The 21,739-nt window shown below is 47.4% G+C and overlaps 1 protein-coding gene across 1 annotated transcript in view; it reads right to left on the bottom strand.

Moving 5' to 3' along the window:
- The window catches only part of SGCD (sarcoglycan delta), a 943,518-nt gene extending 931,827 nt beyond the window's left edge, over positions 1 to 11,691 (bottom strand). The window contains exon 1 of the mRNA XM_078446222.2: positions 11,182 to 11,691. The gene's annotated coding sequence lies outside the window, so the exon portion shown is untranslated. The remainder of the gene's footprint in view (positions 1 to 11,181) is intronic.
- Between the last annotated feature and the right edge of the window lie 10,048 nt (positions 11,692 to 21,739).

The following is a 21,739-nucleotide window of genomic DNA, read 5'->3' as shown; positions in this document are numbered from 1 at the left end:
ATTTTGCATCTGAAAAGGAACCACCGGACTGATAGTGTTTTTCACGGCTATGTTATTTTCTTAACAGAAATAAATGCACAGTAAACATCCAATATAAATATTTTCTCAAAATCAAGTAGTCCTATATATATATTTCCATAACACTCTTCCCTGGGATGTATAAAAATAAAAATCTTGCTAAGAGTTGAGATATTTTTGCTGTTAAAAATGTGTGTCCTTCAATAAAAATATATTAACACATTTCAAGCATTTTGATACAGTCTGCTTTTATCTCTGTCTTTTGAGCTGGTGGGGGTAGCATGGAAGGAACACATTAAGGCAGGGTGGGGACAGAAGAACTGGCTGGTATTAACTCTGGGCTATTTCATTTCATTCTATTTCATTCAAAACAACAGATCTTAAAGCTGATAAAAACCTCACAACTTTGAATACAAAGTAAAAATTCCTCCCTCCTTTGGCTGGTATGGAAATTCCCTTAAAACTGGCTGTTTTACAAATTTCACTGAGTTCTCTGCACGCCCATTAGGAGGGAGCTGCCCCGTTATTTTCACACTAGCCAACCTAGTGAGTTTGCTTTCTGATTCATTCATTTATTCAAGTGTATGTTCCTTCACTGAACATTTACTGGGTCCTTTGCTGTTTCCTTCGAACTCGCCAGAACTATAGGCAAGAGTTTCACTGAAAACTCCTGAACTCTAATATATTCATAGATAGGAAAATCTATTTTCTTATAATTGAGAAATCGCCATGTAGAGCCTTCTTCAAACCTTCTAGAGAACCCTAGTTGGAACATTTCTATTGGTGCAGCACACCTATCCATTGGCCTAATGCACCTCTTTCCTAGGAACCGAGATGAACTACTATAGTTTCTACTTCAAGTACCACTAGCTTCCTTGCAGGTTCTCTTTTGTGAAACTCACAATCCCTCCTCAGGGCCTGTGTACTCACTCTCCCTCTGCTTGGAAGGTTCTTTTAGCAGGTAACTCCTAGATAACATCTGGCTTACGTCTCAATAACACACAATTGTTTATCATTCTCCACCTGTTTTGAGTAAGTAAATGCCATTTACAGATTCATCAAGGACTAGAAGCACTGTCTGTCTTTATCTGCTATCTTCCCAGGATCCCAGAGACAAATCCTCAACAAGAGGATGCCAATATCCTCAACAAATAATTGTCCATAGTTTCATGGTGTTAAAAAAGTTCATACAATAGTGAAAACTTTTTCTTTTGTTTTAAGAGAGAGAGAGCAGGGGAGAGGCAGAGAGAGAGAGAGAGACAGAGAGAGAGAGAGAGAGAGAGAGAGAATCCCAAGCAGGCTCCATGCGGTCAGCACAGAGCCCAATGCAGGGCTTGATCTCAGAATTCATGAGATCACAATCTCAACCCAGATGAAGAGTTGGATGCTTAACCAACTGAGCCACCCAGGTGCCTCATCGTTTCTTAAAAACATGTGCAAATTCAGCTCAATTCACTGGGGCCTTCCCTGGATTCACTCCCCCCCCCCCCCCCCCCCCCCCCCCCCCCCCGCCACACACAAGCAGGTTCACTCCAGACTTTAGGCCCTTTATCACTACAGTTGACCACAGCTAAACAAATCCCAGCACATCCATTATACAGCTCAGAAAAATAAAAAGGCAGCTCAATACAAACATATGTCAACATTCACCAAGATGTACCATTTAAATTTTAAAAAACAAGGTCTGTTTTAGGCTGTCATTCACATGAAAGAGGAAAATCATGTGCATATTGTCCCCAGATGTAGTAGGGAAAATGCAGAACACACTAGAATCATGGTTGTACCAAGAAAGAGGGAACTGAGGACTTGGGATCAGAAATGGGAGAATGCTTCCTTTTTGCCAATTTGTATCGGTTAGCATTTTACCATTTGCACACAGTGTTAAGTTAAAACTTACCATTTTTTAAAAGGTCTGCCCCCCATCCCAGGACTCATCAGAGCTTCCAGAAAGAGTTCTTTGTACACCAAGAACAGCAAAGCCAGGCTCTCATAAGCTCTTCATATTAATGTCTTTAAACCTAAGAGTAATGGCCTCTGAGTTGAGAAGGGGGAGTGGCCAGAGAGAGAGGGGTATAGGGAGAGAGGACCTCTTAGGTGGCATTAATGCTTCTTCCATCCTCCAGTATCATAGCCTTAATCATATGATCAATACGTCTGTGGAGGTCCACGGAGGAGCCACCACCAGCTCTGCCTCTCCAAAGACCCTTTAAGCCACAAACACCCACCACCAAACTCATGCATCACAGATCAACTGTCACTCAAATCTCACAAAAAGTCTCTATACGAAGGGAGTGAGTCAAGGCTAAGTCAGAAGGCAGATATCATGAGCAATCAATGACAAAAATCCACTATCAGACTGATGCTAAATTATGGTCCAGCATCCACAATCAAAGATGCCTTTACTCATAGGTGTGAGTGGGCACCGGGAGACCAGGTCTAACACTGGCTCTGTACTAGCTTGTCATGGTACCTTGGACCAGGGAAAATGGTTATCCTTCCCCGGGCCTCACTTTCTCCACCTCTAAAAATCTATAGTGGCTGATTAGGTAAGCAGTTTTCAGATAGTGGGTTTCACACCATTAGTTGTGAAATCAATTTTATGGGTCACAGCAAATTTTTTTTTTAAAAATTAACTAGAATAGAATGGTAAGCATCAGAGTATATCACCCATGTTAAGGGTAAGTATCATTTTTTGAAACTTTTGTTTTGTGTATATTTGTGAGTATATCTGTATGTGGATATGTGCACAGTAATAGAACAGGAAATACCACAAAATAAACACAGTCAAGGTAAGTGTTATTTTTTTTTTTTTAAAAACCTCTGTGTCCGTTGTGTGTGGCTATATACTAGATAAGGATGTAAAACGTTTCTTCATGTACATTATAGTCATTTGAAAGCCACAGGACAAGACAGATATTCTCTAAGCTCCTTTCAAGCTAGGAATTTTCTAAGTCAACTGGAGACAGTATGACCTAGTGAACTTCGAACCTAAGAAAAGCCTGGGTTCAAAGCCCTGTTCTACACTGTCAGTGGTGACGATTTGGTGCACATTAACCTTTCAAGTGTCAGCTTCCTTAGCTTTCTCTGAAGATCCCACTTGGAGACGGGAATAGGGATCCCCGTGAGGCCCGGGAATAGGAAGAGATCACGTTCCCTCCTGCCCTTTTGCATTGCTGCTCCCCAATATTTTCCTGCTCAGACTACTACTTTCTTTCTTACAATTCTAGGCAGCTCCTGCCCAATTTGGGGGTATATTTGTCAATCTATGGTAACATCGCGAGTCCCGTACCTGTAACTACAACACTGGGCTACTGGGCATATGAAATGAGAAAAAAAAAAAAAAAAAAAAAAACATGGAAGGAACTTAGGACCACCTCAGTACATAGTAGGACCTCAATAAATGGCAAGAGTAATAGTGGAATTAGAAGCCATAGTAACAGGTGGTGGTGGTAGTGATGATCGAGTTTATCCTTAATGGCTATCAAAATGCCTCCAGTAGGGTCAGACATATGGATGAGATAGTAGGTCTAAACAGATGAAGTAACTAAATGATATCCTGCTCAAAAAGTTTTACATTTTAATAGAGGACCACAAAATATTCCAAATTATTTGAATCCCAAAGTAATTACTTTTTTTTTCTTCCAAGATTGTATTTAAATCCAAGTTGGTTAACATAGAGTGTAGCATTCATTTCAGGAGTAGAATCTAGTGATTCAACACTTTCATATAACACCCCATGCTCATCACAAGTGCCCTCCTTAATGCCCATCACCCATTTAGCACATCTCCCACCCACCTTCCCTCCAGCAATATCAGTTTGCCCTCTGTAATTAATAGTCTCTTATGGCTTACCACCCTCTAGGTTATTTTATTTTTCCTTCCCTTCTCTTCCCCTATGTTCATCTGTTGTGTTTCCTAAATTCCACATGAGTAAAATCATATGGTAGTGAAATCGTACCATTTGCAATGACGTGGATGGAACTAGAGTGTACTATGCTAAATGAAATCAGTCAGAGAAAGACAAATACCATAGGAATTACTCCTTCATGGAGGGACTTTAGGAATCCAGACAAGGTAGGGAAGAGAGTAATTCATTCTGGTGGTAGGGATACAAAGAAAGATGCCTCTCCCTTGCACCCAGTCCTTGAAGACCAAATCATAAATAGCACCAATCATCTCAGACTGATTGCGGTTGAGAGGAAAGAGAATTCTTAACGACGACCTTCTCTCCTTGAATAATCACAATTTTGTTACTTTTGGTTGGTTTGGGCAAACACTTTGGGATGCGGGGAAGGTGCTATGTTGAGAGATTTCTGCTGCCTTGTCAGCACTGATTATAATGTTTCCAAAAGATCATCCACAATACATCGCACCAATGATCTGTGTCTTACTGTCTCCATGATATTGACACCATGTGATAAAGATCTGTGTGTTAACAATGTCAGAGTAACTGCCCACACTTCTGTGCCTGTGGATGTATTTAGGCTGGTCCATTTAGTCAGACACCAAAGCATCCTGGAGGGAGACACAGAGGTCCTAAGGTGACTACATCCCACATTAAAAAAAAAAAAAAAAAAAAAAAAAAAAAAAAAAACAGTCAAGAAGAAAGAGGAGCCTTATCTGAACCACTATTTTGCCAGCAACCCTCAGCCAGGGGTTTGGCAATGCACTTCCACATATCCTTAAATCTCCCTGAAATATTATGTTTGAACATCAGAGGAAGATCCCTGTCAAGCCTCATTTCCTTGTTTGAAAAGCAGACTGGGAATCCCAGAAGCCCATATGACCTTGGCAACACAGGGCCTGCTACCATGCTCTCCTGCAAACTTCTCTGAAACTTGGGGTTTGTCCTAGCTACACACTACCTCAATCTTGCTTTCCTCCTTTCCAGCATGGGCTTGATCTTGGAATTCTGCAGAGGCCAGGCTGTGTCTGTGCAGACGGCTTGCAAGAATGCCTTCGAAGCAAACAAGTAGCTTATCACAGATGTGTTAACGACTCTCAGCTGTGCATTAAGAGTCCTGAGCTAGCAACCAGAAGCCTCTGGAGCTCACGATGGCTCTAGCACCTATTTGCTGGATAACCTCAGAAAAGTCCTTTCCTTCTCCAGGCCTCAGTTTTCTCTCCTACAAGCTGGTAGAACTAGATTATCTCTATCTTTGGTTCTAACCCCAGAAGTCTATTTTTCAAACTTTTGGGCTGAGAAACAAAAGTGTTTTTCTGAGCAGCTAATTAACTGTACAGATAAAATCACGTTAACTTATATATCAGAATGTCCCTTCTAATTATATCTTCAGCAACATCACAATGGAACTTGCCCAGAGCTACCAACATAGTTAATCAACAACTCTGATACCATTACACTCCTTCTATCTGAAGAACTGCTGCCTCTGGGAACATATTCTACTTTATGGTTTGCAGTTCCAGTGGTTGGATGTTTGTCTTTTAGAGTTTAAACACAATGGTCACTTTTTCTGGGCCACCAAGAATTAGCTCGAAGTTACAATTGATCATTCAAAAGTATTGTGTGAGTTTTCTGTATGTCATGTACTGTCCTGGCCCCTGTAGATACAACTTCAATTAAGACAAGATTCCTGAACTCAAGAAGCCTATACATAGACTAAGTAGCATATAGAGAAAAGTAAAGAGAAATGTACATACACTACAGTTTAAGTAGAGGAACACATTATAAAGACTCGTAACCCAGCCGTTGAGGAGTCAGGGAACTCTTACTAATCCATGAAACTCGTACCAATTCCTGGAAAAGCACAAGAAAATTTGGGGAGGTAAAGTAACTACCTAAAAGTTATCCCCCCCAATTCAAAAGATCCCCACCTAGAACTGTTCTACATCATGTTCTATGTAATGGATTTAATTAAAATACAAACCAGAATATGTTGCATACACAGCATCATTTCTTAACATGTAAGAAAACAACAGGGACTCAAACCAATGTAACAGTAAGACTCCGGGGAAGTTTAAAAGGACAGATCTGGATTTCAAGTCTCCGTCTGTTACTCAGGATCTGGGTGACATGGGCAAGTTGCTTAACCTCTGTGTTGTCAGTTTCATCCACAGTTAAATGGAGCCTGGCACAGGACAAATGTTTAACAAGTACCACCTAATAGATGAGTCCTTACCACATGCCAGATGCTGCGCTCAACACTTCAGTCCCTGACGAAGATAAGTCCTAGCAGCATGCACAGAAGGAGCATCCCGTTACTGTCTTCAATGTCCAAGGCAAGAGACAGAGGCTTAGGGAAATTCTATAAGCCGATGGAGGTCACGACAGCCAGCAAGTTGGAGGCAAGCCTTAATCCCTAGTTGTCTGCAGTCTGCAGACTTAACCACTAACGGCGTTTCTACATTCTACTTCTCCGTTGCCAGCCATGCCAGAAAAGTAGGTTTTCACTACTGAAATGACAAAACATTCCCAGTGTATTAAAGACACAGTAACTACCTGTATATTCCTTGGTCTGTGTTCTATTCAAACGCCTGCCTGCCATTATTTAAAACACATGTTATCAGACAATTGCTTATCAAAGCCACCTGAGTCTCCATTAGGATTCTTCAATAAGAGGTCAGGGTTAAAAGCAACAGATCCAGAGGATAAATCTGGATCTGAAAAGGGAAAGATGACAAAACAGTTTGCTGGACAAGATGTCTGGCCCCTTTGGCCACTTTTCAATGAAATGGAAGGGAAAAGATGTTGAGGTCACTGAGAAAACAATTTAAGTGGGCCAGAAAGAGACACAGTGTGTGTGATGGCTCCTTTTCACCTGCAGGAGACACTGACATAGTCTGAGGCAGTCAAAAGCGTAATAATGAAGAGGAGGAAAGGGGTTTTTCTTACACCACAGCTAGATCCACTAAATTGGGAGACGGAGCTTGACACTTTTTGACACAGCAGCACATTGGCCTGGCTCATGGTGTCATTTTGTGTCAAGTATTAGTACAAATACCGACACTGATGCATTGAAGGAGCATTTGATGTTTCCTTAAATGGTTTCCGACTTGGCACAAGAAAAACCAAGTGTAACAAACATCAATGTGATTGCTATACCTCTCAAAGAGCTTTCAAAGTTGCCTCTGGGTTGACCAGCTTGTTTCCTTACCCATGGAACATTAGCAAGAGCTGCAGAACACACAGAGGATACTACTTTTTGTGTGTCCGCTTTGCTGGAAGGGGGAGGGACTTGGAGAGCTCTTGAAGCCATTTGAAAGTCAGAATCCAGGAGCTACGGAATAACTGGGGCAAATGGTAATGTGCAGATGCAGACTTGGGGCACCGATGAAATGGGCTCTTTGCCCCAAGGTTTGGATTCAGTAAGCCTCTGTTGGGTTCCAAGAGCTTGAGTTCCGATTGAGATGCTCATGTGACCTTGATGATCAGCCAGGTGCAATGAGCACTGGTCTGATGGGGAAAAGGCTGGACTGAGACTCAAGCTATCAGGGTGCTAGTCCCAGTTCTGGTACCTCCTGGGTGTGGGATCTCTGGGAAGTCACTTCTTTGTTTTTTCAGCCACTTCTCCTTTCCCTCAATTGATAAGGCGGGGGAGAGAGAGTCCGTGGGAAAGATCTCCAAGGATCTCTCGCTCCATCAGTCTCGAACATAGTGTAGGGGTTAGGGGCCACCACGGAGCATAATTAGGACCTTAGACCCTCAAGGTACCGAACCTTGGTCCCCGTTTCAGCACTGCTGCTCTCCAGTTGCCGGACAACTTCTATCATTTCTCCAGGACAAGTAATATAATTTCTAACTCTTGGTTTCCTCAACTGTAAGTATAAAATGCCAATGATAGGGGCACCTGGGTGGCTCAGTCGGTTAAGCTCCCGACTTCGGCTCAGGTCATGATCTCACAGCTTGTGAGTTACAGCCCCATGCTGACAGCTCAGAGCCTGGAGGCTGCTTCGGATTCTGTGTCTCCCTCTCTCTCTACTCCTCCTCTGCTCATGCTCTGTCTCTTTCTGTCTCAAAAATAAACAAACATTAAAAAAGATTTTTTTTTAAATACTGATGATAAAAAAAAAACAGCACTTACGGCATAGTTTTTTGTGATTAAATAGTTTTGTGTGAAATAGGCAGTGCATGAAGAGTGCCCAGGACAGTGCCCTGCTGAGTGCTCAATAGCTGTTAGTTGTGGATACCCCTGCCAAGGTCAGCCAGAAGAGCTTCCTGCTGTCCCCTGGAGCTACTGTGATTAATGAGGTTCAGGTAAAGGTAACCCTGGCTGCACAATCCTTGGTCTTGTCCTTTTATCAAGAGAAATTCAAAGGAAATGAGCTTTTTGGGAAAGGGTGGGATATTGGAGGGAGGGCATTAAGTCACGCCTCTTAAGAGGAAACGTGGGAACAAATTTGAGAAAGGCATTATACAATCTATACCATGTTTATCAAAGTGTGGTTCAGGGATGATGTGCTGTAGAACCAACCTGGCAGTCATTAAAGAAGCCTATTCCTGTCCCTACTGGATCAGACTCCCAAGAGGGTGGGTCCAGCAATCTGTTTTTCTCACGAGCTACACAGGAGTTGGAGGATCACTGGCAAATATAGTTGATGAAAAAAATCCTCCCCCTAATTCTCCAGTCCTGTGTTTACCCGGGTGGGGGGAGGGGGGAACAACACAGTGAAGGCAAATGAACTTGTGCATCTGTGCATTTACCAAGAATCTAAACTTCTTACATTCTTGTCATCTCCAGTGCAGCTGGGTTCCAAGCAAGTGTCCAATTTGTGCATAATTCACAACTCCCCAGAGAAACAAACACTAGCCAAGGGCTGGCTACTTATGGATGTGGATTATGTCAACTTCCTTAGAATGGCAGCATGGTTTGTAAAAATTAAATACAAGCAGTGAGTGCCTCTCCACTTCCTCTGCCTTCCCCTTCCTCTGCTCTGCTCTCCCACCCTGTCTTTCCTCCCCCACTGACTTCACCCCTGTTTCCACTGCTTTCCCTTTATGCTTTCTGTGCTCAGCCTCTTTTGTTCAGATTTATTTTTTCTCCCTTCCTTCCACTCCTCTCTCCTATGTTTGCCCCCTCTACCCTGCAGTTTTCCTTCTCTCTTTTGCCTCTTTCTCTCTCTCGTTTTGCCCCAGGGGTATATGTGTGTCTCTCTCTGATTCCCCTCCTGTTGTGCCTCTGTCTGTGGGCCTCTCCCTGTCTTTCTATCACACACAATACCTCATTGCCCCTTCCTCCACTTGATGCCTGGCTCTTGGCTCCCCTCTCACCAAGGAGCCTCCAGGGGGCACACTTCTGGGCAGGCAACCCTGTGCCCCATGCTAAGTCAGCCAGCGCCCTCTATAAGAGGTTCGGTCTACTTACAAGTTCTTGGATATCTGCTGCCAGAGACCCCCACTGAGGAGGGTCCTTCAAAGGAATAGAAAGGAAATCTGGGCCGGGAAGATGCAGCAGCAACTACGGAGTAGAAACAGGAGGGCCCGACGGCTCTAGTACCTGGAGTGTCTCCCGCACGGGAAGTCACAGGGCCAAGCCTAGCAGTGGAGGGTTCTTCTGCAGTTTGGTTTGTCTATCACTCCATTTCCAAGATACACACGAGGGCAGGCAGTGCAGTGGGGGTGCCAAGGGGGTGGTTGGGAAAGCTTCAGCCTCTTAAAATTTCTATCAGTCTTCTCAGAGCCCACTAACCTCCTCAAAACACAAACTCTAAATAAAAATTGTGTGTCCGCTTTGCATGTAGCCTCCAGACCACGCTACAACCCCCTACAACCCCCCAGCTGCCCCTCCATCTACCAACCCTAACCCATCTCTAAGCACCTCTTTTATAGACATACCAGAGCTCCTGCCAGGAGCAGGGGTAACTTTCCGGATCTGCAGTTAGGCAAATTGAGGGACAGAGAAGTTGCACAGCAGGCTCCAGAAGATGTTCCTCTGGAGTGCCGCTGCTATCAGGACCCAGAGTATTTTGCATACTGGAAAACACCAGAGGATGGTGAATTCAGAAGAAACTTTTTTCAAGGCTGAACCACAGCCTCTCTCAATGTGAATCTCCGTCAGCAGGGGCAGAACTTCGTTCCTAGTTTCTTCCGGTGCAGCTCTCAAACTCGACGGGTCCGCACGCTAATCCGCGCCCATCACCTGTACACGCGCTTTCCCCGACCCTGAGCCCTCTCCCTGGGTCTTAGGATGAAAGTGTAGGAGGCCAGGCCGGTAAAGAAGAATAAACTCAGGCCATGGCTCCTAATGCTCCCGCAACTCCCCCCTCCCCTTGGTGGAGTATAGAGGGGCAAAATGCTGAGGTTTGGCCCGCTGCCCAGCCAAGGGAGCAGGAATACCCGCCACCAGGGACCGCAGAAGGCAGGGGCTCGCGTCCGAGGACCAGCCAAGTCCGCGTCGCCCCAGCTGAATGGCCCCTCAGTTGCCTGCAAGTTGAAACCTCAGTCAGGCACACAATGAGGCCGCTGTTTTCCGACAGGAGGCATTTGGATGCCTCACACACTCAGCCCAAATCGGGCCTGAGAGCAGAGCGCATTTCCTTACCCATGTTCAGATGCGCCCCTGGATGCGGTTCAGTTGCGGTTCCCTTCCCGCGTGCCTGGCCACAGGAAGCCCGTGCAGGCCACCTGTTGGACTCTGTCCGGCCGCCCTAGATCTTGCGCCCTCAAACCCGCACTGAGGAGCAGGGCTTCCAAGGTACCCAATCCATCAGCAACAGAAAAATTCACTTGCGCCCTCCTCCTATGGCTATCTTTCCTGCTCCCAATCACACACATACACACTTCCTTAATATTCCATCAGTCACTACTCTTTAATGAAGCGCGCTTAGCCTCCCCTAGGGGCCCGGGTTGCCCGTGATCTCCGAGCGCGCCCAGGCGGCAGCGGATCTCCAAGCGCTTAGCTGGGTGTCTGCTTAATGCGCGGGCGGCAGAAAAGCCCCAAATGGCACATCGAGGGGGAACAGGCCGTGGCCTGCTCTAGGGAGCCCCCTTGCTCCTAGGGAACCGGAAGGGGTCTCCTTCCTCGGTTCAGAAATGAAGGCATTCGGGGAAACCCCGAAGGCAATCGGATTGGGGGAAACAATGTTGCGTTTCGCAGCCAAATCCCAGGATAGGTGCAAAGGGGCTCAACTTTCTGGTGTCTCCCTGCCTTCCCTGCAAGCAACTAGCTGGGGGGAAAGGTTCGCCGCCACGAACGGGCTACTCACCCCTGGGTATGAACGCTGCCCCCGCAGGGGACCCCAACAGACTGACGCGCGTGGAATCCGTGGAACGCCTGGGTGTCTCGCTCGTCTCCCGGGCCACGCGGCGAAGGCTACGCGCTCCAAGCGGGGCAGCCGACGGCAGTTGATCCCATGGGTGGCGAGTTGGCAGAGGGCGCGCCGCCCGGCTGGGGGCGCATCGCTCCCAGGGCTGGCGCAGGCTGCAGTGGGGAGAGGGGCTCCCGGGGAAGTTGGCGGCGCTGAGGGTGGACTTCGGACTTCGCGCTCGCTTCGGCTCGAGCGGCCGAGCGCGTCCTCTGGGATAGACAAGGGACTCGCCGGTGGAATGGGGGCAGGCGTGGGCCGTGAGGCTGCAGGAAGCCTCCGCTGGCCGCCGCCTAGAAGGAGCACAGCGGCATCGCACCGCCTGGAACCCCCAGCAGCGGCTGGAGCACAGAGCGAGCGAGAGAGCCGGGCTGCCTCCTCCCGGTTGCGGGCGCCCCTAGCTCAGAGCCCGGCTCGCCCCAGCCCGCCGCGCCCCTCCTCCTGCCCGAGTCCTCCTCCCCTCCGCTGTTTCACCAGCTCGCAGGGCTCGCGGGGCTGGGCTTGGGCCAGAGGCTGAGTGGAAGGCGACCGCAGAGCCCGCAGCATGGAGGGCGATCTCGCCGGCTAGGGCTCGGGCTCGGGCTCGGGCTTGGGCTCCGGCAGCGGCAGCAGCGGCCGCCGCCTCCCGCGCGCCCACGTGCCGGAGCCCCGGTGTGCGCGCTCCGGCCGGCCGGGCTGGAGGGAGGGAGCTGGGGCGAGCCGCGGGTGGGGGTGGCGGGGAGAGCCTGCACACCCGCGCAGCGGAGGGGAAGCCGCCGAGAGGCTCCCTGGGGCGCAGGGCTTCTGGTCTGCAGCTCCGGGAAGACTGGTGTGCAAGGTTCCCCCAGCTCCCCCCTCCGTTTGCAGAACGGAGGGAGCCTGAGCTAAACCCGGGGCGGGAGGTGTGGGGGGGGGGGGGGGCGCTCCACTCCGCAGGATCAGCCGGGAGCCGCGGCCGGAGGCGGCTACGTGTCTCCACCAAAGGGACGGGTTCCAAGTATCCTTGAACCCCCTCACCTCTCCGGGGAGAAGAATAGGGTTCAGAAACACCGAGTGAGGGAATATGCGGGTTCCCAGAGAGAGCTTGTCCCGGCTGGCCCCGCCTTCCTCCCAGAGTGAGCACTTTTCCCGTTAACCAACAGACTCCAAGGGGCTCCTCCTTCCCGGGAGAAAGGAGTTGTCTTGCAAGATGGGCCTGACAACCTCCAATCAAGTGACAAATAATTACTGAGCACTCACTTTGAGTGATGCCCGGGCAGTGTCCTGAATCGTCGGGCCCTCCCGGGTTTCAAGTTGTGTTCTCTGTTCTGCGCGCCCTTTAGCAGGCCCTCCCTGGGCCTCCTGGCTCCAACCAGAAAATGAGGCTCCTTCCTCATTGGAGTAAGAAAGACAAAACAAATACCTGTGAGAAATTTTAAATTAGAAGACACTTCAAAAGATATGTAATAAATAATTTGATATTAACAAGAAACGTGATTATTTTTTTATAAAGTTACAAAATAGATCTCTAGGGAAACAAAAACTAGCAAAATGCACCTATTATTGGGCACATGTGCAGTTACTTAGAGATCTTTGTCTCCAATCTTGTCATTATTTAAGCGGAAACATTGAAGCTCAGAAAAGACAAATGGCTTGTCCAAGGTCACACATAATCCAATTTGGTTAGTCTGGTCTTCTACTGGCAAACCAGTGCTTCCTCTGCCACACACCAGGACACAGATTATACTCAGCAGTATTGTGAGGAGACATCAGCAAAAAGGGGGAGACGTTTGTTTCCTCTGGGTTTCCAAAAAAAAAAAAAAAAAAGGCTTCGTAAAAGTGTTGGGATTTAAGCTAAACCCTAAACAGTAGGCAGGATTCAGATATCTGGAAAAGCCAGACCATGCAAGGGGAGGGAGAGAGGTCACAATGAAAGATGAAGAAGGACGTGTTACAAGAGCAGCAAACAAGTTTGGCAGGAGCAGAGAGCTTGCCTGGGTGATGGGAGCCACTGAAGGGTTTTAAGCAGTAAAAGAAAATGAGAGCTTCATTTTATGATAATCTATACGTCCTGTACAGAATGGATAAAAAAAAAAAAAGTGGGGGGGGGGAAGAGATGAGGGAGGAGGAAGGAGACGGAGTGGGGGGGCAGGTGGAAAGCGAAGGAATTGCAGGCAGAGAGAACCATTAGGAGGTCAAGGCAGCTATCCAGATGCAAGTGGTAGAAGCCTGATGAAATGTGGTGGCAGGTAAAGCTGAAATCAATGAAACTTCCTAACTCTGTTCTTTTAAGCCTCCTTTATAGGAAGTACTCTGCTGTTAATTGCAGGGGACACTGTATGGAAAGGGGCATGTGTTTGAGATACAATGGAAAACTGGGCGCCAACCCTCAGAGACTGAAGTGGAGCTTTTCACAGTACTGAAACTGATCTGAAGCTTATCTGGTCCCTTAGTTTTAACATTCAACACTGGGGAGCTGAACAGCAACAGCCTTTAGAGAAGAATGGGCTAAGTTAGGATTTCTATCAATCAACCAAAACAGAAAACCAGAAAGGGAAGGGGAAATCGTGTTTTCTTTTATTCCTTGGAGGCTCTTGAAGTCACAAATGAATGACTTCAAGGGCCTCCTCGGGTTCTTCCAGTGGAAATAGTTTCTCTGTGCAGCAACCCACGATGTGGACCAGCACCAACAGCATCTCAGGCTTACCAGGCACAGAATCGGAGGTCCCACCCTCTGATTCCCAATCAATCAGAATTTTTGTCTTAAGATTCCTAGCTGATACATTAAGATTCCTTTCTCTATCTGTTCCTCTCCTAAGCTAGTGTTCTTCAAACTTTTGAGTGTGATGCATGTTTTTTCAAAAGCCATATATTACACCACAGCGACACACACACACGCACACACACTTACTTATAATTTAAGTAAATGTTTCATAAAACAACACATATCTTTAACGTACAGTTCACTTCAATATTTTCTATTCAATTTATTTCATTTAAAAAAAAAAAAAAAAAAAAAAAAAAAAAAAAAAACGCTGGCCATGCCCTACTAATAGATTCCATGACCTGCTAAAGAGCTGTAATTTGGGGCTTGAGAAATATTGAGCCATGCTATCAATTATTTTATCTTGGGTTTTGTTTGCATGTGTGTGTATCTTATCTCCTCCATTAGACAGTGAATTCCTTGAGGCAATGTTCAGATTTTTTATCATTGAACTATAGATCAGAGTTAACGGAGGGTTCTGTATGAGGTAGCAACTCAATAACTATTCAATGAGTGAATCCATTAATGCATAAACCGATGGAAGCCAGGGACTGGGGGCAAGCAGAGGGAAGAAGAGAACAAAGCTTGGAGTGTAGAAGAACCTAAGCCAGGAAAATATTTACCCAAAACTCCAGTTCCCTAAAGCAATATCAGTGGACTATGAGCACAGAAGGTCATTTCTAAAACAGTCATGCATTCTAAATGCTCCACTGTTGGCCAGAATCTTCTTTGCCAATGGTGTTCACCTTTGTTGCTTCACAAAATTCGAAACGTTGGGGACTTGAGTAGGAGGGAAAGAAGCTGAGTAGCGAACACAGAATCTTAGAAAAGGAAAAGAAATGGGGAAATGAGGAAGACATATCCGTACAAACCTGACATGAAAAGAGGGAAGCTTCACATGGTCTTGTCGTCCTGGGACCAGGGTCTCTGACAAAGAGAAGAAAATAACTGGGAGTGGATTTTGTTCGAATACACAGAGATGCTTGGCAATGATATCTTTCCAAAACGAAATAGATTCTTTTGGAGGCAATCATTTCCCTGCCACAGGAAAGAGACCACAGAGAATGAAGAAGTGCTTGCTGTTCTTAGACGGAGTGGAGAGTATTATGATTTATTTCATATAAATGAAATCATAACCTAAAATGTGCACAGTAGAGTTACAGTATCTCGTGGTATAGACATCTCAAGTGTCCACCAGTTCAACCCCCTATTTTAAAGGAATCCATACGGGGTGCCTGGGTGGCTCAGTCAGTTTGCTTCTGACTTTGGCTTAGGTCATGATCTCACACTCTGTGAGTTCGAGCCCCACATCGGGCTCTGTGCTGACAGCCTGGAGCCTGCTTCGGCTTCTGTGTCTCCCTCTCTCTGTCCCTCCCCTGCTCATGCTCTGTCTCTCTCTGTCTCAAAAATAAATTTAAAAACATTAAAAAAAATTTTAAAGGAATCTGTGGAAGTTATCACAGAGTTCCTTATCATGAGATATCTAAGAAAGCTATAGCTGAAGTATTTCATCTCGGACTTTCAAACGCAGGCATATATATTTTACACAGGAATGCCACAGATGACACGGGAGGAATCTCTAAGGTGAAAGATTCTCTAAGGAATCTCTAAGGAATCTCAAGGTGAAAATGATCAATGAGTTACCTGAAAAGGATGGAGTGGATATATTTATTGAGTATCTACTATGGACTAGGCACTGGAGCTGCTATTTCTCATGCTTGAATTTCATAAAATCCCCTTTCACAAAAATCCATGAAGTAGGAGGTTTTAATCTCCATTTTGCAAGTGAGGAAAGGCAGGATCATCCAGAAGGGTAAATAATCTGCCTAAGATTTTAAGGTTACAAAGTTCCAGATCAGGTTTTGAACGAAAGCCTGTGTTACTCCCAAATCCGTTCTCCCTCTTTTCTTGCGCTTTGCAGCCCCACCACGGAAGATTTCCAGCAAAAACTGGCTGGAAGATGGAAGGACAGAGTTCTGATTGGGGCAAAGTGAAACGCCCAGAGTCTAAGAGACCCCCAAAAACGAACCACCAGAGTCCAGAGTCAAAGCTAAGCAGCAAGAGTCATTTATTGCAGGTTCGAACCTGGACCTCTGCGCCCTCGTTGCCGGTGACGCCGAGAGGTCCTGAGAGAGGTTTTTACACCCCTTTTATAGGCAGGTACAAACAAGTCATGGGGAAATCAGGAATTTTCCACAGTTACAGAGCTGCGATTGGTTGGTGTTTAAAGTTGGACACTTAACACTATTCGATTGGTTCCTGCCTTTAGGTCAGACCACAACCGGGGGTACGGGTATCACAATGATTGATCAGGAATACACGGATGTGCCAGGCAACAATGATTGATCAGGAGTACACGGATGTGCCAAGTAACAATGGTTGATCAGGAATATACGGATGTGCCAGGCAACAATGATTGATCAGGAATACATGGGCGCGCCAAGCAATTGTACAGAAGCGGAACAAGCTGGTTAAGCTTGGTTAGGTTTCAGTTTCCCATAACTTAAGCTTTTAAGTTTTAATTTTCTCAGGCCTCTCATTCCCCCCTTTCTCAAGTACCTGAGGACCCAATCTTGGGTCCTACAGTGCTACCTAATCAAACTCGCTTTCCATGTCGAGGAGCTGATACTGTGGTCTAAGGACCATAACCTGAATGGTGTTTAATCTATCTCTGATAAAGTTCATTATTCTGTTGAATATAATAGGGCCGATGGTAAAAAGGAGGAGGAGGCCTAGTAGGAGGCCCAAAAGGGGGAGAAGGTAAGGGAGAAACCCATGGAGTGCTGACCACAGTGGGTTCTCGGCTAGTTCTTTTCGTCGGCGTGCGAGGTCCTCTTGGAGCTGTTTAATTTTGGTCCGAACTATTCCTGATTTATTGGCATAAAAGCAACATTTTTTTTGTAGGGCTAAGCAGATGCCGCCTTGTTCTGCGGTTAGCAGATCTAACCCTCTTCTATTTTGTAACACCACTTCTGCTAGGGAATCTAGTTGATCTTGCAGATCCTGGATTGTCCCTGACAAGGCCTCGACATCGTTAATTAGTTGCCGAGAGAGTCCCAGATAGGAGTGTATGGAGACTCCTAATCCCGCTGTCCCGGTAGTTAATGCACCTGTAATTTCTAGGCTTGTCAGGAGGGGGATAAAAACCACAGCTCGTTTGGATCTGCCAGTTGCAAAGTTTAAACTAGGGATGGGCATGGGGGTTCCAGCGGACGGCTTTTCCAACTGAGCCACGGCAGCCAGCTTGAAGTTGTATATTATTATCACTAGCTTTTGCTGCCCTGTTACTCTGTAGGATAGCTGTAAAGTAGGTAGTGGAGTTGTCTGGCCCTGTACATTGCTGATAGGAGTCATAACAAGAGCTATGCATCGACTCCTGGAAAGTAGAGCAAGGGCATTCTGCTATGGGGGGCAGGGGCTTAGGTTTGTCAACACATAATCACTGCTGTTTTGGGGGTCCTGTGATGTCATAGGTCTGGGTTAAGTGAGCAATTGTGGTCCCACAGTCTTGGGTTTGAGTGTATCTTCGCTGATAGTGACCACCCCTTCCTACAGAGCCGGCTACTAGTCTGTTACCATGTGGCAGGGTGAGGGTTCTAACTACGCCACCTCTGCAATCACAGGGTCTTCTATACAGAGCTCCGTACAATTTCTGTTTGTCAACGGGGGCATTTAGTCCTCCCTCCAGGAGGTTGAGGTTGAGGGCTAGTAGGACAAGGGTTACTATCTTGAACATGTCTAGGGGAGGCACGGTGCAAGGTTAGTTTGAGGGTTTTTTTTTTTGTTTTTTTTTTTTTTTTTACTCCAGTCTACAGTCCAAGTAGTATTTTTATCAGTGTGTCCCACGAGGTCAGACAGCGGGTCGACAGGCTTCACGTGGGTGTGGTGAATCCAGGTGGGGAGGTTATCTACCTTGATGGCGGTGGGAGTCGTCAGGATGATTTGGTAAGGTCCTTTTCACCTGGGTTCAAGGTTCTCCTGCCGGTGTCGCTTGACGAGGACCCAGTCTCCTGGACGATACTGATGAGGAGTGGGTGGGGGCCCCGTCTCATACAGTTCTTTTAGTTTAGGCCACACGGCCTCATGAACCCGCTGTAGAGCCCTGAGAGAAGACAAGAGGCTGTTATCTTGGTCTAATTGAATGAGGTAGGTATGATGAGGTAGGTATGATAGGTGTGGGTAGGCCAAACAGGATTTTATAGGGTGTAAAGCCCAACTTGTGTGGGGAGTTGTGAACCCTGTACAGAGCGTAGGGGAGTAACTTTACCCAATTAGCGCCAGTCTCCATAGTCAATTTAGTAAGGGTCTCTTTTAATGTTCTATTTATTTTTTCTACTTGTCCTGAGCTTTGGGGCCGGTAGGCACAATGTAATTTCCAATCTGCCCCAAGTACAGAAGCCAATCCCTGACTTACCTTAGAGACGAATGCAGGTCCATTGTCTGACCCTATCATGACTGGAAAACCATACCTGGGCAGGATTTCCTCTAGGATCTTTTTGGCTACTATCTGCGCCGTTTCCTTCTTGGTTGGAAAGGCTTCAGTCCATCCTGAAAAAGTGTCTATGAACACTAGTAAGTATTTATAACCGTATTTGCCGGGCTTTACCTCGGTGAAGTCCACTTCCCAGTGGGCTCCTGGTATGGTTCCTTTTTTTGGTGGCCTTGGGCTGTGGTGTGTGGGTGCGCGTTTTGGAGTTGACATGTGGAACAGGCTGTCACAACCCTTTCCGTCTGGTCAGAGATGTTTCTTAATACCAGTTGAGATCGTCTGAGGAGATCCTGAAGTCTTCGGGGCCCCAAATGGGTAGAGTGGTGTATTTTTGTCAGGATTGCGTGGCCCAATTTTTCGGGAAGGATAAGGCGGTCTCTAGAGTCCCTCCACCATCCATCTGTAACTTGGGTCATGGGGAGCTTGCGCATCCAAATAAGATCATCTTCTGAGTATTCAGGCTGTGAGGGTAAATCTCGGGGCCCTGGGTCTGGTAGCTGCGCAGGGAGTACTTGAATGGGGTTTTGTGCTACCTGGCGTGCAGTCTGGTCAGCGAGGTTATTCCCTCGAGAGACTGGATCAGTTATTTTTTGGTGACCCGGGCAATGTACTATGGCCAATTTTTTAGGGGCCCAAATAGAGGCCAATAGGGCCAGAATTTTTTCTTTATTTTTGATGTCTTTGCCTTCAGCAGTGAGTAGTCCCCTCTCACGGTATATTGCCCCATGTATGTGGGCCGTAGCAAAGGCATACCGGCTGTCCGTATATATAGTCACTTTGCGGTCCTGCCCCATTCTTAATGCTTGGGTTAATGCAATTAGTTCTGCCCTTTGGGCAGAAGTCCCTGGGGGCAGAGCCTTTGCCCATATCACTTCAGTCTCAGATGTCACTGCTGCCCCTGCATACCTCTGTCCTTGATGGACGAAGCTGCTTCCGTCAGTAAACCAGGTGACCTCAGCATCAGGTAACGGCCGGTCCTGTAGGTCTTTCCTTGTTCCATGGATCTGCGCTAGGATGTCGGCACTGTCATGGAGCGGGGAGTCCAGGTCAGGGTCGGGTAGCAGCGAGGCCGGGTTTAGAGTTCGGGGAGGGGTGTATGTGGTCCGCAAGGGATTTAACAGGAGTCCCTGATAATGGACCATCCGAGCATTGCTCATCCACCTATCGGGGGGCTGCTTGAGTACTCCTTCGATGGCGTGGGGTGTGGTGACATGTAACTCTTGACCCAGGGACAGCTTATCGGCGTCTTTAACCATTAGGGCTGTAGCCGCTATTATCCGGAGACAAGGGGGCCATCCTGCGGCTACAGGGTCCAGTTTTTTGAGAGATAGGCCACTGGTCTGGGCCATGGACCTAGACGCTGGGTTAGCACTGCCTTGGCTATGCCTTTATGCTCATCCACATATAAGTGGAAGGGCTTAGAGATATCGGGCAGTCCTAGAGCTGGGGCCGATAGGAGAGCTCTCTTTATCTGTTGGAATGCCTGCTCAGCTTCCGCAGACCATTTAAATGATGGTTGGTTTTTAGAGACTGCGTAAAGGGGTTTGGCCATTTCAGCAAAACCTGGGATCCACAACCGGCAGAATCCCGCAGACCCCAGGAATTCCTGAGTTCTGGGTAAATAGGATGGGGGCCGCTTTGGTTTGCCATGGCTCTGACCCTGAACACAGTTGCTTCTTTTTGGGACAGTCACGAATCCAATGTCCTTTTTCTTTACAGTAGGCGCATTGGTCTTTGTCTAGGGGGTGCCTAGGGGGGCGAGTTTTCTGCTTATCCTCTGGAGCATCCCGATTATTATATACCCGCTGAGCAATGCGGAGTAAATCCTGGATCTGTTTTCCTTCTAAATCCTTTACTTTTTGGAGTTTCTTTTTGATGTCAGGGGCAGCCTGGTTTACAAAAGACAGATTTTCAGGGGCCTCAGGGTCCATGGGAGTGTACTGCCTAAAGGCTTCCATTAATCTTTCTAAAAAGTTGGCAGGGCTCTCTGTCTTACCTTGTATTACCGAGTACACCTTGGCCAAATTGGTGGGCTTGCGTGCTGCAGCCCGGAGACCCGCCATTAGAGTCTGGCGATAAATGAGCAGTCGTCCCCTACCTTCTGCCATGTTGTAGTCCCAATTAGGCCGAATCAGGGAAAAATGCAGCATTAATGAGGTCAGGGTTAACAGTGGGTCGACCATCTTCCCCGGGGACCAGCTTCCGCGCCTCAAGTTGAATTCTCTCCCTTTCTTCCGTGGTGAACAGGATTCGCAAAAGCTGTTGGCAGTCATCCCAGGTAGGCTGGTGGTTGAACATTATGCTCTCTAGGAGGGCTATAAGATCTCTAGGGTTATCAGAAAACCGAGCATTTTGGGTTTTTCAATTATATACTGGAGTCAGGGATTGCCCGTTTCATCGGGGGGTCCTATTTCCCGCAGGGGTAGGGCTACAGTGGAGTCGGGGAGGCGAGAGCTTGGCTGACATTGGGTGCGCCGGCGAGTTTGGCCAGCTGGCCCTTTAAGGTTGGTTACATTTTCAATAGGGCTTGGCACGGCTGCTGCCTGTAGCCTCCCTGGTTCTGGCACAGCTGCTGCTTCCCACCCCCCGCCCCCGTTCCCCTTGAGGGGCAACCAGCGGGGCAACAGGTGGGGCGGCCGCTTCAGGCAGGGCCTGGGGTGCAAGGGGAGGGGGAAGATAGGGTGAAGGGTTTTTAACAAGATCTTGCCAGACGAGGATGTAGGGAACCTGGTCTGGGTGGCCCTGACCTTGGCAACTATAGGCAAACAAAAAGTGCCCTCAGTAGGCCAGCCCACCCCGAAAGTGGGCCACTCAGACCGGCAGAAAGTGATGAGTCTCGACCGGCGGATGTCCAGGCTTAGGTTATGGCCTCTCTCCCTTCTTCCAGCCTGGACATCCTTGAAATTAGCTAGAAGAAGGGAGAGAGGTGTACTCTGGTTCTGTCCCATAGCCTGTATAGGAAAAAATAAATGGGCCAAGTTAGCTTATGTTCCAGAAACGAGTTGGATATACCTGCAGGGGAGAGAAGACAAGTTAAATCGCAAGCGCGGCGGCAAACAGAAAGTGCCTTGGAGAAGAGACCAGATACAGAACAGGTGTCCGTAACCCGAACAAAGAGTTCTGATGGGCCAAAATGGTGCCCCAGACGGGAGCCAGAGGACGTCTCCTACTGGTCCCGACTGACTTCCCTATAGCGCGTCCGCCAGGGCTAGGTCAGTCACTGATACAGATCCCGCGCGGGAGAGCCA

This window comes from Panthera onca, chromosome A1 (genome assembly GCF_046562875.1).
Source record: "Panthera onca isolate mPanOnc1 chromosome A1, mPanOnc1 haplotype 2, whole genome shotgun sequence".
NCBI lineage: Eukaryota > Metazoa > Chordata > Mammalia > Carnivora > Felidae > Panthera > Panthera onca.
This window is presented reverse-complemented; position numbering and strand designations above follow the sequence as displayed.